Source organism: Ostrinia furnacalis, unplaced genomic scaffold (genome assembly GCF_004193835.3).
Source record: "Ostrinia furnacalis isolate ACB-3 unplaced genomic scaffold, ASM419383v2 OfSCF2377, whole genome shotgun sequence".
Classification (NCBI taxonomy): Eukaryota; Metazoa; Arthropoda; class Insecta; order Lepidoptera; family Crambidae; genus Ostrinia; species Ostrinia furnacalis.
In genome coordinates, this window is record NW_021132616.1 from 62,605 (window position 1) to 78,551 (window position 15,947).

At 36.3% G+C, this 15,947-nt stretch overlaps 1 protein-coding gene across 2 annotated transcripts in view; it reads right to left on the minus strand.

The window, feature by feature from the left end:
- Ntan1 (N-terminal amidohydrolase 1) overlaps positions 1-15,947 on the minus strand; it is an 89,620-nt gene that overhangs the window by 61,445 nt on the left and 12,228 nt on the right. The window contains exon 2 of one of the 2 annotated variants that reach the window (XM_028307935.1): positions 6,851-6,897. The gene's annotated coding sequence lies outside the window, so the exon portion shown is untranslated. Of the gene's footprint in view, positions 1-6,839; positions 6,898-15,947 lie in introns of both variants that reach the window. The other variant, XM_028307936.1, reaches the window with a different exon arrangement.

The window sequence follows — 15,947 nt, forward strand, 5'->3', positions numbered from 1 at the left end:
GTTGTAATATTGTTTTTTTGATTAGCCTCCAATCAATCCAGAGTCCGAATACTACTTACAGTTTTATTAATGTTAGACATTAGTATACATTTTCAAATATCCTTTTATTCTTGCATCAGCATGTCGTCAACATAAATCTGAGACTTAACTGCAGCGTCTTTTATCACCCTATTTTCAAGAAAAATATACCAATTTAAAAGATCAGAACGTAAAGACCACATATACATCAGCCAGTAGATTGGCTATCTTCGGCCGGATCGACAGTTTTCATTATTCCTGAAGGGTTCGCGGAAAACAATCAGCGAAGATCCATCCCTTGAACGGCCCAATCAGTTGGAACAAATGGCCAACATCAATCGCACAAATCTCGGACTTGAACCGCAATTTCTTTCAAAAACTTTACGAGCCAATTTTGTACAAGTTTGGTTAGTTCTGAAAATACACAAATGATGCTTGTGCAATGTTGTAAGTATTTGCATCACCGCAAAAATATGCGTGGGCTAATATTTTTTTATAGAGTTAAATGTGTTCAGATAGAGACTAATCGAATTGATGGACATTACTGATACTGTAATATTTAAAGACGATTCCAAAATTGCATCTAGAGACAACCGTAATAAAACATTTAAATTCAACAGCAAAACAAGCGCCGCAATTTAACGAAAAGAAACGTTTACGGCTGCCATCAATAACGATACCAAAGCTAGTTAGGTGCTTATGCCATTTACATAATACGCTACAATTGATTACGGAGAGGAACAGACAAGAAACCGCTTCATCATTGTAATTACGATTAATGTCGGTGCCATAGTCGGCTTTAGTGAGGATGCCAGTTATAGGTTTAAGACAGTCAGAAAATGCTGCCATATATTCGCCTCCCATGTTTGGAATGATGATCTACCCATTGAGGAAACTGACTCATAGATAATGGCAATATAAGTGATCATTTCGGCGTATACGCAGGTCATCGTGATAGCTTTTAATTATTTTTAGCGTTAACACAGCTTACGCTCAATCTATGATAAATCAAATTGGATTCGTAGTAGGTTTTCTAAGATCCAGTAACAATGCAATAAAAGTCACTATAGTATTTTTTCATGGAATCAGGCTTTTTTTCTAAAGCGCGTGTGGACGCGTGCTAAGAAGAAAAAATCAAAGAAACTGAGTCACTGTTATCAGCCATTTTTCCATCAGCCAAACAATACAAAATTTCCAGACAAAGGACATACGATATTTAAGACGAAGCTAAGAAACTAAAACGTTTGTTCCTCTATTTGGCATCCATTTTCCAAGCCTATCCCGGTTGACAAAATATTGGTGTTCGCGAGTGGACACCGGCCGCGGGCGGTAATCCGACGGGCAGGACGTTAATTAATGAACATTACTTAAACCGATTAGCCGTGGACCGCCCGGCCGGACCATGGGACCGATGCAAGTTACAAGGAATGATCAAGAAATACGGGTACTACTTCTAAGTCGGAGTAAGTTATAAACGTAAATTAGGCTTAGGTATAAACCATATTTCGTTTAAGTGTGTAAATATGTCTATTCTTAGAAAACGACATTCAAATGTGAAGTTTAATCACGATAGCTGCAGCAGCAAAGATAACTAAAGCGAGAGATCAAGATGTTCCTTAGGAGAGGCTTATGTCCAGCTGTGGACTACAGATGGCTTTAATGACTATGATGATGATGACACTAGAGTTACACTAACATGTCTGTCTGCCTTTAAAGTAGAATAATGTTAAGATAGTTTAGCCGTTATTTCCTTTCTTACAAAATTACAACAATAATTACTCTGCAACAATTTAATAATCGTCATTATACATATCAATGATTTCAAATTCTGGAAACTGCAATGATAAGATAAGCAACAACATCCATGTAATCAATCCTAATAGGAATCATCCGATCAAGATCAATTCCGCGAATTCCTTTGACATAGCCTGTACCTAATTCCTAATACACAACTCCCAGTAATGCTGAGTATATGGCGCAAGATCTGGGTGTGTCACGATTTATCTCGTATCCAAACAAACTTTCTGTCCAATAAATATACTGGAGAGAGTAAACAATTTATACGCCTCAATAAATATAATTTGAACGCGGAGGTTGCGTAAATTATATTAATAATTGTAGATAAAAAGGTTAGTTATGGCTGAATAAATATAATATTCAAGCGATAATTGCGATGCTGTAGCGAAAACACTTTAATTAATCTAGGCAAATATTATCTTTCTAAATAAGGAAGAGGTAAATTGAGAAATGATGTCGGAACATGAAAAGAAACAATACAAAATCCATCTGTACTATGGTACAAGTTTCGTCCTCAAAATTTGTAAGAATCCGAATTAAAAAGACTAATCTTTATCAAGATCTCCATACTACTGACCACTGAGTGTCCATTACAGTCACGTAATATAAAAGTGTGATATTAAACAAAATGGCCGTGGCCAATCCATTTGTTACACTCATTACCGATGCTGATCCCCTAGGATACGGGGCGCTTGTCCAGCCTCTAAGAAGATTAACTAGAACAGACCAATAAGTTATTAATAATACTTTGGGACGTCCGGGGGAGTTAACTGAGGCCTAAAACTTAATAATTACCTTAAGACGCTAACACTTCTAATTCCAAAGCCGTATTGGGAATTTATAATGGGCGTCTGTTCTCCCAATATTTCTACTTTTAATGGCATTTCAAATTATATTACGTAAGGAGTTGATATAAGCTGTTAAGTCGTTCTAATAATAATTCATAATTATCTTGTTGTACACTTTTGAAAGTAGGTCTGAAAGTTAGACTCATACAATATTCGTCTATCAACAAAGACTGGCAAGATTGTTTGCAAATTCAAAAAAGCGTTTGTAAGGTAACTAACAATCGTAGGTGTGTGGTATACTGGATTGCACCATCATAATTTGACTTGAAAGTCAAATTATGATGTCCTATGGCTGAAATGATGATGATGATGATGATTATAATATTTAGAACTTCGAATTACAAAAAGTTAGGACACATAAAAATGTAAAAGGAAAGTTCCTGTATCAATACGTCTCTAGAAAATCTATTCATATTGCTAATGAGTGAGATGGGTTTATATGCAGTGGAACTGCACTAGGTTGAAATGAAGAAACATCATCTTGCTTGATGAGTTACGAGAGTTTAATTACACGCACATACCCCCCGTGAGATGGTTTATTTCGAATACATCTTCGCATATCTTAATGCTGCATAGTTCCTGTTAGTCTTCATCAAAGCCTCGTTTAGATTCAGTGTTTCATTATTAATCATAATCGAAGTAATATTCAATTCCGTTTCCTGACATGTTATAGTCATCGTTCAACAGTATCTAAATTAGCAGTGACAACATTATGCAAATGGACACGACAGCCTTTTTGTCATAACATCAAAAACTAAGTAGATAACGGAACGGAAATAAAAGATACCTATTTTTTGTTCAGCGCTTCCTCGCTACCTTTACGATGTCGTCCGTCCACCTTGTAGGTGGACATTCCACGCTGGGCGCAGGCCGCTACCAATCGATTAACCAACATAGAAAGCATTGGGGGAGGCCTATATTCAGCAGTGGACGTCCTATGGCTGAAATGTTGATGATGATTGTTTGTACTTTACAGTTAAGTTTATTAAGAAAGTTATGATTCATTCTGAACTACACCAAGCAAGTCCACGCTCACTTGAGTGACAAACGTAAAGGAGGCACGACGGCAGGCGAGGGCCAACCCAACTGACCGGTATAAATGGGAGACATCCATCTAGCTCCTCTCCTATTTCAATATACGCGAGCGGCTCATACGATATCACATTTAAAAACCAACAATATTTCACAGCTAATTTAGGAAAATTGTCAAGCTAAAGGACAAATAGCCTAAGGTTTAACAAGCAGTAACAAAATATGCGCGATGATGCTACACCAAATTAACAATCAACAGTCTAAAAACTAAAGTGAAAATACTTGCAGAAATAATTTGCATTAACATTCTAATAGCCAACATTTATTCCCATGTATAAAGGACAGTGCCAATCCATGTATGGAAGTTGGACCAAGTGCTGCCCAGAATGAAACCATAGTGCATTTTGTTCCTCAGGCCAATACTAATTTGTAAACCGGAGCGCACTGTAATCTATCCCTGGAGTTAAGAGAAAAAAAGAGTTTTGTTTTGAATTATTTACATACAAAATATCATCGATGTATACGTACTACGCATAAGATTTCGCGATTTTGGCATTAAATAACACTCGCTATGTTGAAAGTAACCATACTGCATCCGTACACCATACTTTAGTACGACATCGACATTCTTTATAAGCGATCAAGCGCTGTTGCAGTAGTTTGGTTAGTTGAAAAAATTAATTATTTCCAAAATGGAGCAAGAAGTTTTAGCTTACAATAACTTCAATAATCGATTGTAATACACCAATAAATTGTTTTATTGCAAGGATAGAGAACTAAAACTTGTTGCTTCATTTTGGAAATATTAATTTCTGTCAACTTACCAAACAATCAAAACAGCGCTAGATCGTTTTTAAAGAATGTCTAAATCGCACTAAAGTAACGTGTACAGCAGTATGGTTAAGTTCAACATAGCGAGTGTTATTTAATGCAAAAATCGCGAAATCTTATGCGTAGTACGTATACATCGATGATATTTTATATGTAAATAATTCAAAACAAAACTCTTTTTTTCTCTTAACTCCAGGAATAGATTACAGTGCGCTTCGGTTTACACATCAGTATAGACCTAAGGAACAAAATGCACTATGGGTTGATTCTGGGCGACACTTGGTCCATACCCTGGCACTATCCTTTCCAATTCGCCCATAAACAGATTTTAATCTCAAAAATAACTGCTCATTCGTAATCTTAATAACAAATCTCCGCTACAAATTCTCGTTGGCCTATTACAAATAGTATTGGGATTCAATTAGCCGAGACTTCTCTGGCATTAATTGGAGTGTTTCTGACTTGGAACGTTAGATGTTGTCTAAGAACTGGAAGTGTCCCTTCTGCCAGAATTTTTAAAAGTCCCGAAAGATCTGATCAACTTTGAAGATTTTTCTGCCTAGAACTATCTAGGCACTATAACTATCTAGTATACTAATACTTCCTCGCAGTGCTATCCACGCCCACAGAAGCATACAATGTTCTTTCCAGCTATTTTATTCCGCGATAGAAGATTAATATTGTTCATAATATCGCACCGGCAGATAGCCGACTAGATATGGAGGTGTATCCGAAGGGCGGAGTTGGGACTAACGTGCAGTTTAAAGACAAGAAATAAACAATAATTTGTTTGTGGCTGCGGTATTGATACTGGCATTACATTGTATGGTTTGGTTACTGAATAAAATAGTTTTACATTATTTTATCACATTCATCAAAATTATATTCAGTGTCTCAATTTTAAATCATACTCTACATTTTATTATACATTTAGTACTTAATAAATAAAGCGAATCTGTAGTAATCTCTTCTGAATTTTGGATTAGTTTCTCTAATTTTCAGACACTGTCATATTATGTAACGTTCTAAAAGGTGCTATATCTATCAAAAACATAGTTTGATGTAGGTACCATTGACTGGTACTTGTAACGGGAATTTGTTCATTGGTAAAATTTTACATGCATCTCTTGCTTTGGCCATGTAAGTACCAAGATTTCAATAAACCATTGTTCACATTACTTATGGTAATAGAAAACCGCAGACATGTTGCTTCGGAACCGCAACACAGATTTACCTCGACAAACAGAATGAAGCGCAGAAGCGTCACGAGCGAACCACCTCTCAATTGCTAAAACAAAGAACGCCGATATTATTCGGGCTAGGGCTACCGTTACAATGCAACTATGGGCCCTTACTTCTGGAAACACGATGCTATGTTTTTCAAAACAAAATTAGAAAATCGAAGAATGGGATATAAATTGTTATTACTAAGAAATAACAAATGAAGATAAAATAACGAGACGTTTTAAAATCGAGCTATGAGTATTTCAGGCGGATGAAGGAGAAGATAAAACAAAAGTTGACAATAGGAATATTCTTCAAGAACCAACACCAAGTACCTACACGAAACGAGGTAGGGTAACTGTCAAAAAAAGTCCTCACACAGTAAACAAGTGCCCTTCATTACAAATGTAGAGTTGAGTCTTATCTATTGGGTGAGATTGTAATCCAGATTCCAGAGCAAGCTCTGTTAAAAACTAAACGCCAAAAACAAAAAACAATAAAACGTGAGATGCTCTATTGTTTCTACCAAATCTAATAGTAGGGGGTTCGGAACGTGAAGGCGCAAGAAGTAGATACCGGGCTCTTATAAAGACATGTTCGATTTAAAATTCACTCCCGCTACAGCAAAAAATAGGTCTCGAATGTGCAGGCATTATGCAGGCGTGCCGCACGACCGTGTAGCGAGCTGCGCGGGCGCACAGTCTGTGGACCGGGCGCCTGCCGCGAATCGTAGTAACACATCAATTGTTAATGAACGAGGAAGAGGTTTACTCATTTAGTAATGGTGAGATTCTGCGAATTTAGGTTTTTAGTCTAGCAAAATTAAGGTTACATTTCAAAAGTGGGTGGAAATTGGCTTCAAAAACGAAAATAAACATGAGAAAAATGTAGAGACTTTACGATATACAAAAGTATACTTTCATTATAATTTATGGCAAAAATTAAAGATGCGACTGTAAAATCATAACTTTGATTTCACTACATTTACTAGAATGCACAGGAAGCTAGTCGTAATAACATTTCTTCGAACTGTTATTAACAGGCTGTAAAATGACATTAAATATAAAATAAAGTTAGTTAAACACTAACCATTGACGTACCGTTTCAGCATCACGAGAGGTCCCGGTCTCCTGTTTTTCACTGCTATCTGTAACAATAGGGATAAAATTATTTTAGTAAATACGGGTAAGTATTGCACCCACTTAAATTCCATTGGCACCATCATCGTCCCTTATTTGGATCCAGAGACCATAGAAGGACTCAACTGCCTAAAATAAACGTTTGGTTGGAGAGTGTTATCGAAAGAATTCAAGTTAGATTGCATAGGGTTTATGTGGGAAGTAATATCCGAACTAATATCTATGCAAATACCGTGGACCAATACACGAGTTTATCAACACGACTATCGGCTACGTGTAAATTGATATCGGAACTTCGTTCAACAAGATTAGTGAGTTAAATCAACAGTAGCGAACAACATAAAACTGATGTATTATAATAGCAGGAGTAAGTTTAAGTGACATGATGAAAATGACACAATGCTCATAATAAAAAACCAATAAAACAAAGACTTTGAGCTGAAACGAGAGTTTTAGTAGACGAAAAATGGAAAAAGTATCTACAGTCGATTGCTTATTGAAATTCTTTGATAGCTCACTCTCTGAATCGTAAGACGAAACTTCTACATAAAGTCCTAAAGTTATTTCTTCTGATTGAAGTGTAATGTAATATCATAAAACAGACGGCTGAAGAAATAGAAAGGTGTAGATCCCTGACATACTAAACCCGCCATATTTGTAAGAGCAATAAAGCATTTTATTTAACAGAAGCATCTTAAGATACAGGCTAAGATTTAAGACGAAGCTTCTCCAATAACTACACTTATATCACACACTGAAATGCATATTATGTTTTACAACAAATAATAAATAGGGGAGCATCAACAGCAAGTTGTCAATGGAGTCTCTGACAAATAACTGAAATAGTGCAGAATGTTAGAAAAAGGGAACAAAAAATAGGGTTGGAATTTATTACTGTCCTGATACTTAATAAAATAACATTTTTTTAGGAAATATTTGTGATAATAAAGTAAATCTCCTTCGTTTATCAGATAAAGATCGACCTCTTAAGACCTACGTTAACGATATTACTTGTCACGTCTCGAATACCAATAACTATGCCTCAATAGAGGCAGTTTAATTGTACGGAAAAATGGCATTCCCGCGGCTTATGGCAACGCAATCGAACTATAAATAACATTGTGTAACAGACCAATAAACCGAGACTATCAATAACCGTCGTATATGGGTTAGATGTAATTTGCAACGTTCAACCCAACCTTTAGTTTGGAATTATGCGTGAAATACCCGGTATCTGACATCTTTTAAATGCCTCTAACAATCTCTTTCAAAAGTTCCCGAAGAGCAACTCAATTGCAATTGCTCTCGAATTGATCGACATCTCGTTCGTTGGCTGTTACAAAACGAATTATTATTGCGCTACTTCTTGATCATAATATTATGCTATTAGAATATCTTCCCATAGTTTTAACAGTTCTAATATAGCGCAGATCTATTGGTACTGGGAGTCTGGGACCCGGACTGGGATCTTGGATATCGTTAATTAATCAGAATAATTTGCTTAATTTGGTCTACATACTTGTTTAATTTGGTCGGAAGACCCGAATAGCACCTACACTACATTGAGCTTCAACCGAACGAATGCTCAGTAGTTTTAAAAAAATCGATAGATGCTGGGAATAAAAAATACTTGCAAGTTCAGATTTGCACAGGGAGTTGATGATATCCTATTTCTTTAACTTTTGCAACATATTTCTCCCACGACCCCAAAAGCATATATCACGTCCGAACACTACAGGAATCTTGCTTCTCACCAAGGTACACAAATAAGAAGCCGAGCCCAGTAGCAATATCCCACAAACTTACACGCACCAGGGGCAGTGTACATTTCGTATTTATTTATTTAGCCCGCGCCCGCAGTCTCACGACTCAATCTAATAAATAGCACCGGTATTACTGAGATATTCAGTAATAAGATATCCGGTAGCGAAATATACTTTGGCCGCGTACGATAATAGGAAATTATTGAGACGCCACAACGAATAAAGTGGATAATTCGAATTTAAGAGTCCTATATTCCGTTTGTTGGTGAGAAATAAGGCCCTTGAATTGCAAACGTTTAATTTCAGGACACTTGACGTTGAACCTTTGAAATGTGTGTTTTGATAATAAATCGCGGAATTAAGTCCGACTTTCTGTGAAGACGACGATTATTATGTTTTTAAAGCGTAAGGACCTACATCATCATAAACCTTTTGAAACCGTTTTTGCGACAGACGGACGTAATTTAATAGACGGTAATGTTATAATAACACTGACTATAAGAGCAGAATAATTAGGTAGTCAATGCTTAGAAAATTCCTATTAAAGTCTGAAGGAGATGTGTAATTCCATTTGTATGTACGGGAAAATAACAGTCAAAGCTTTCATAAAAAATTGTTGACAAATCAATGGTTTTTTGTGTATGGGCTTAAGCAGGTCCTGCTGCTCAATAAATTCGATAAAAATAATGATGCACACTTTATAGAGTGTTCTACATTAACTACGTTTAATTAGGTTTCCGAATCTAGAACCAGGTAGACGTCGCGAACTTGATGAAGTCTACATTCAGTGAGATAGCAAATTCCATTTAAATGACTCCAGTACACGAGTAGAAAGTGTTCTGGCGTAACGACAGGCTGTCACGCCACAGTTGAGTTACTGAGACAATGTGGTCTGTGCCACACAATCGTGTATTAATTTAGAAGAAGCCAGGGGCTCGGTCACGCAGCGGTACCGTTCCCTCCCGAGGCTATAGTCCGAACAATTTCGAAAACAAGCTCCTATTTGGGACGGTAGTGAGCTAGTGACTAGAGCGAGGCGTTCCTCAATCAATGATAGCCGACGCACTGCTCGGACTCAATCAAACGCTAATTGCAATTAATCTGTAATCAATTTTAATGTGGGATTAACTGGATTAAGGGCAATTAAGCTTTATGGAAATCTCACGAGAAGAATTGACAATAAAATTAAAACGGCACCTGCACTGTTAAATTATACAGCGTTATTGCACTGTAAGTGCTAGGAAGACGATGCTGATGTGATAATAAATGGAGTTTTATTAGCAAAAGCTTTGATGAGTCAAATGATGAGTATTAAACGGTGTGAATGCTTCCTTATTCGGAAGTTCATTACACATTACAGTAAATTTTAATCAACTTTTACTTCTCTGCTTCATTTGAGTGCGTTAGTTTAGTAGTAAAATTGTCGTCATCAACTGGGGGCTCCGCGAACTGAGTATTTTTCGTCGAATGCTAGTCAGAGTGAGCTTAAGCTAAAATTTTTGGTAGTGCAGAATAAAGGATGGAAAAAAATACTGTCGAAACAATGGCAAGGCATCCACTTTGTACATGCAGAGCATCGTCTTGGCACATTATTACTGGATCATAAACGCGTCTGGTTTATGTTCGGAGCGGGACTCACGATGGCAATTTCATAGGACATTTACCGGAGAAAGCCCGGACGATTTGTAGGGCTCAGGGCGGTAAGTGGCGGCCCTGATAGTAAAAACGTTGATGTGTCGCTAAAACAATTTGCAGTAAGCCCTTTGAACTTGAGGTAGCAGCCGACAGGAATTCAGGTTTTTGATGTTTTGTACCAGACTGCGGACTCGCTTATAAGTAGAGTTTTATTCAAAAACAGGAATTTCAATCTACTGTTGCTTATTTTCGTAGTCAAGGTTAATTTTCCAAAACATGTGATAAAAAATCAAATCATACCCATATGTTAGAAGTCGGAATTTCTAATTAACACATTTTTTGTTGATCGCAGCGAAATAATAGCAAAATAACAACAGTACATAATAAATTGTACCTACATTATAGCTGTTTAAATTAATTTTAAATTGATTTCATCACTTTTTTCACAAAGCAATCAACCGGCGCACACGCATAACATTCATCACGATGCATTTGATCGGGCGCAGGAGCTGTAAGTCGGCACAGTTAAATTGCCTGTAATTATTTTGTACTTAGAATAGGTAGTGTACAATCAATCACTTGCTTACATTAGTACCCTGCTGATTTATTTGCTATTACAAATCAGCAAGTTTAGTATTGATTAAAAAGGCACGTGTGGTGCACGTTCGAATATGATGAAATAGGTAGTGTATTGGCAGGAGTTTCTATAAAAACATTTTGAAACTTTTTACCCGACTGCGCCAGAAGGACAACAGTGAAATAGTTCCTTCAAAAGTTACGAAGTCTAATTCCACGAATTGCGAAACCACCTGCCACAAGTTCAAACCCGACAAGTAATCAAAATGCATGGTTGACATTATCTATTGGGCACTTCGCTCATTGTGACAGTCTACCATATACTCCTTCCTTTTCAAACAAAGTGTCAAAAACATGCAAACGAGTTCTCGGTATAATGTCTGTCGCAATTCACAAAATTCTCAGATTATTTTTGTGTTAAGACTCTCAATTTGCTGCAAAGATTTTAAAACAGTATTAATAATCTTAACATTATTTAACGACACATTTCCTTCCATCGGCCATTTTAAACCAATGCAGGATATGGAATATATTTAAATACTAATTAATATTAACATATGAATTTCCAAAACTTAACTTTGTATGTAAATGAGGACATTTCAAATGCACCTGCATGTGTGTTTTACTCCGTCACTAAGCATCCTTCTTTAGTTTCGTAGACATAACACAATTTGAATAACATAAATAACTTATAAACAGCTGGACAGTTATTAATTCAATCACTTTATTAAATTGGGAATTACCATGTGTTTTAGTGTTGCCAATGTTATGCGAACAAAGAAAAACATTTTTGCTATTCAAGACTCCAGTATATGGTCAATTTTTCCCAAGAAAACTCCCGTTAATTTGCAACTAACACGAATGAAGAAACTAGATTCCAACAACTCTATTCCGACACAGAAATTCAATTTATTCAATGGAAACAATATCCAAAGGCACAACTAATAACCTTTAGCAATAAAATTAAACAAACTCCATATCGGCGAAATCTAGACAATCCCACAATACAAACTGAGAGTCCGAATTACCACACAAATCCGCTGCAAGCAAGTTTGTGCACATCCAATAGGGTTACCCTTCTCTCATTGACAATATTCATCTATTCATGCGCCAATAGTGTCAGATTTAATAGACCTTATAAACTGGAGAAATTTTAAAGATGAAAGAGAAAATAAGTCAATGGGTACTGGGTAATGGTAATAGGTAATGGGTAGATTCTTCTAATATCTAGCAGTTCTATTCTTCTGAGCACGATAGACGGACTACCTATGAAGTCTATAATACTATGCCTTTTATGGCTGGTAATAAAAGTCAAATAAGACACGACGCATCAAACATTTTTAATTATCTCTCTAGAAGCCAGGCTAGAACATTAGAAGAATTCGGCACTCTTCGACTGTTCTTTCCTAGGCAATCCTAGAATTTCGCCAAGATGGCAGCCCTACCACTGTACTATAATTACGTTCTATCAATGCGGTGCGGGTTATTGAAAGCTCTGCTTGAGGGGCGGGGGATATTAAGATGATGGCCGGCTAGTAATTTGATGGATTAAGGAACACACCCGCGGGCTAACAACGTGTAATGATGGACGCCTAAAACTCACTGCCTGAGTGGGTACTGTGGAGGAAATGCAATGGGAATCTCCCGAGTTCTGCAGAACAGAAATTTTAGAGAACTGAAAATCGGGCATTTTTTTGAGAACGTGCAAATTGGACAATATTTTTTTTTTGCAAAGCAGCATATTTCCAATCACCATCTATCGTTAGAGAAAAGGATAATAATACAAATACTGGTCACTGTTCCAATCAGAAAACTACCGGTGGCCAGTCACCAAAACCTACTAGCAAGAAAACAACCTAAAGTAATAAAGAACGCTGCTCAAACGAAGATAAATATCAGAAACAATTTTATGTGTTACTTGCACCAATAGAGAAACCAATCACGACTAAGCTTCAGTATTTCTAATGGCTTATGATAACAAATGGTGGTCCAATAAATCAGCAATTTGATTGTAATCCTAAATCCGCGATTACAGAGAATCCATTGAAACAACTAAGGTATTAATTTTCAATGCTAGCTCGAGCGCCGGCGCACCGTAATAGTTTATGTAAATTCCGCAATAGTTGTAAAGGTGTAAGCGGATATATTCCACCACTAATGGGCAGGTTTTATTATTGTTCGAATGGGAAAGGGACTCAACGATGTCGATTAATTGTAGCACTAAACATTTTACTGCTCCAATCTCAGCTGTTTGCATGGAAATAGATATCTAATTAATTATTTATGGCAACACTCCGATTCGAGTGTAGATAACAATAATTTTAGAAGCGATATCCAAAGATAAGAAAAATAGCATCCTGCTTATTAAAATGAGCTTTCTAGGGTCGTTTAATCGTCTTTGGCAAACGTTACATAAAGATAAAGACGAGACGAACGGTAAAGAAAAAGATATCTTTAAGAGAGTCAGAACTCTCCATCACACAACTATGTACCTACCGGATTGCAAAAAACTTCGAGATCACACTTAAGTTCAGTACGAGGAAGTCATGTGGGCGTCTTTATCAAATCGAAATCGACGAAGAATTTCCCTCCGTCTATACAGGGTGTTTCTTGTAAGGTGTCAAGCCGAAGGCAGGTGATAGGTGAGGACTAGACCTATCGATTTCACCCCCATGTATGTTCTACGATTTTTCGTAGTTTAGAAGTTATCGTTAATTTTGAGATTTTTTCAAATTTTATGACCTAGTGGCTTGTTTTTTTTTTTTATCTTTTTTTTGGGTTGATTTTTCTCAGATTTCTTTTTTTTGACAGATTCCCTATTAGTTGCAGATATTTGAAAAAAATAATCACCTTTCTATCTTTGATGCAAGATACAAAATTTTTGCTAGAAACATAAAAAATATGCTTTTAGCAGAACATTCCAAATTTTTAAACTGAAATGTATGAGAAAAAAAAAGAATTTCCATAGGTCCAAAATAATTTTAAAAACTGCGCAGTCTCCTAAACTTTCATAATAACACAAAAAAACATGTACTTAATAGGCCATTATTTTCTGTAATCGCTCTACTAAAGTAGTAAGTCGGAGATTCCGTTACATGTTTTTGACTTTCTTANNNNTAACGTAAGCTTAGGGGATTGCAAATATTACTTAGTCCTAAGAAAGTCAAAAACATGTAACGGAATCTCCGACTTACCACTTTAGTGGAGCGATTACAGAAAATAATGGCCTATTAAGTACATGTTTTTTTGTGTTATTATGAAAGTTTAGGAGACTGCGCAGTTTTTAAAATTATTTTGGACCTATGGAAATTCTTTTTTTTTCTCATACATTTCAGTTGAAAATTTTAGAATGTTCTGCTAAAAGCATATTTTTTATGTTTCTAGCAAAAATTTTGTATCTTGCATCAAAGATAGGAAGGTGATTATTTTTTTCAAATATCTGCAACTAATAGGGAATCTGTCAAAAAAAAAGAAATCTTAGAAAAGTCAACCAAAAAAAAAGATAAAAAAAATTAAGCCACTAGGTCATAAAATTTGAAAAAATCTCAAAATTAACGATAACTTCTAAACTACGAAAAATCGTAGAACATACATGGGGGTGAAATCGATAGGTCTAGTCCTCACCTATCACCTGCCTTCGGCTTGACACCTTACAAGAAACACCCTGTATATTTTCGATTAAATCCACGGTTTTAAGAGTCACCGTCTATTTGCCTGAGGCCTAAATGTTAGCGAAACTATTACTGGTGTAGCAATCGCTTTCCAGCAATAGGTCAGCTTTTTGAGGCTCGGTTGACAGATGAACACTATTAGAAGTGTAGAGGCGTGTCGACCAAACCCACTGTCTTGTGGTCTTACAAGAGAGGAGGAGATATTACGTGGGAACGGGCTATTGATTGTGTGTATTTGAGAACATTGTTTTGATGACCTATATCAGGAGGGAAAAGATCCATGAAATCGATTTCACGCTTAAAATTTTGTTTGTCTATTGACAGTATCTCGTTTCAAAGTTGTATGCATGACAAAGAAGCTAAAGAAATAGATTTAGCATTTTACTAGTCTACTAGTGATTATGTAATTGGTAGTAAATTCTCAATTCTCATCATTCACAAGCGGACTGCCACTGAATTTGCCTGTGACGTCACGTCACGTAGTCCCGGAAAAGTAAATCTAGCAAGTTCACAGACTGACACTGATATTACAGCAGTGATTCTAAACAATCAAATCTACAAGCATGAACATGAAAGCCGCTTTACTTACTGCGTCAGACGATAAATCAGCCGGACTTGTGTGGCGATTAAAATCCGTGTCGTTTGCACAAAGTCGTGAGAACATCGGGAGTGGAACGGTGAACAGAGGGGTTAACAATACTTGTGTTTGTTTGAAATTATAATTTCCTTCGCCCAATGGAGAGACTCGAACTGGGAAGTTCCAGTTTCAATTTGCAAATGTGCGCTCTACATATAGGTAAAATCACACGAAAATAAGTAATTTGCAAATAAACTAGAAAGAACAATTACACAAATTGATGTCAGTCGGTGATCCCTTTTGGGACAGTACTACAGATCGAGAGTCCGCTCTTTATCTAACAATAAGGGCACAGTGGCGACATTCAATAGGTAGATACGATTTTAAATGTATTAGGTACTAATTAAGCTTAATTAAGAATCACACTACAATACAAAAGTTTCCGCGATTCTAACAAAGCAAAGAGAATCGAAATTTCAATTCCCTTATTCGATTTCCACACACCATACACCATTGAATTAATAGAACCTAAATTGTGGGATTCTATGCATTCCGATGAAGTTAGCGAGATTCGCATTAACAACATTCTAGTGGACGCCGTACATTCAATTACTAAGTTGCAGTGTTCATCTAATTTCCATGGCAAGGAACTCATTAACAATTGTATGGAATGGTACGCTCGGTGTAAACTGATTGGATTTATGTATTAAACGGGAAGACTAATGAAAATAATTACATTACTTGTAAAAATATCAAATGGAGAGATGAAGCACCATCCATAATGAACTTTTGATTCTTATAAGAGTTAATTAACAATGCGTGACTCATTATGCTAT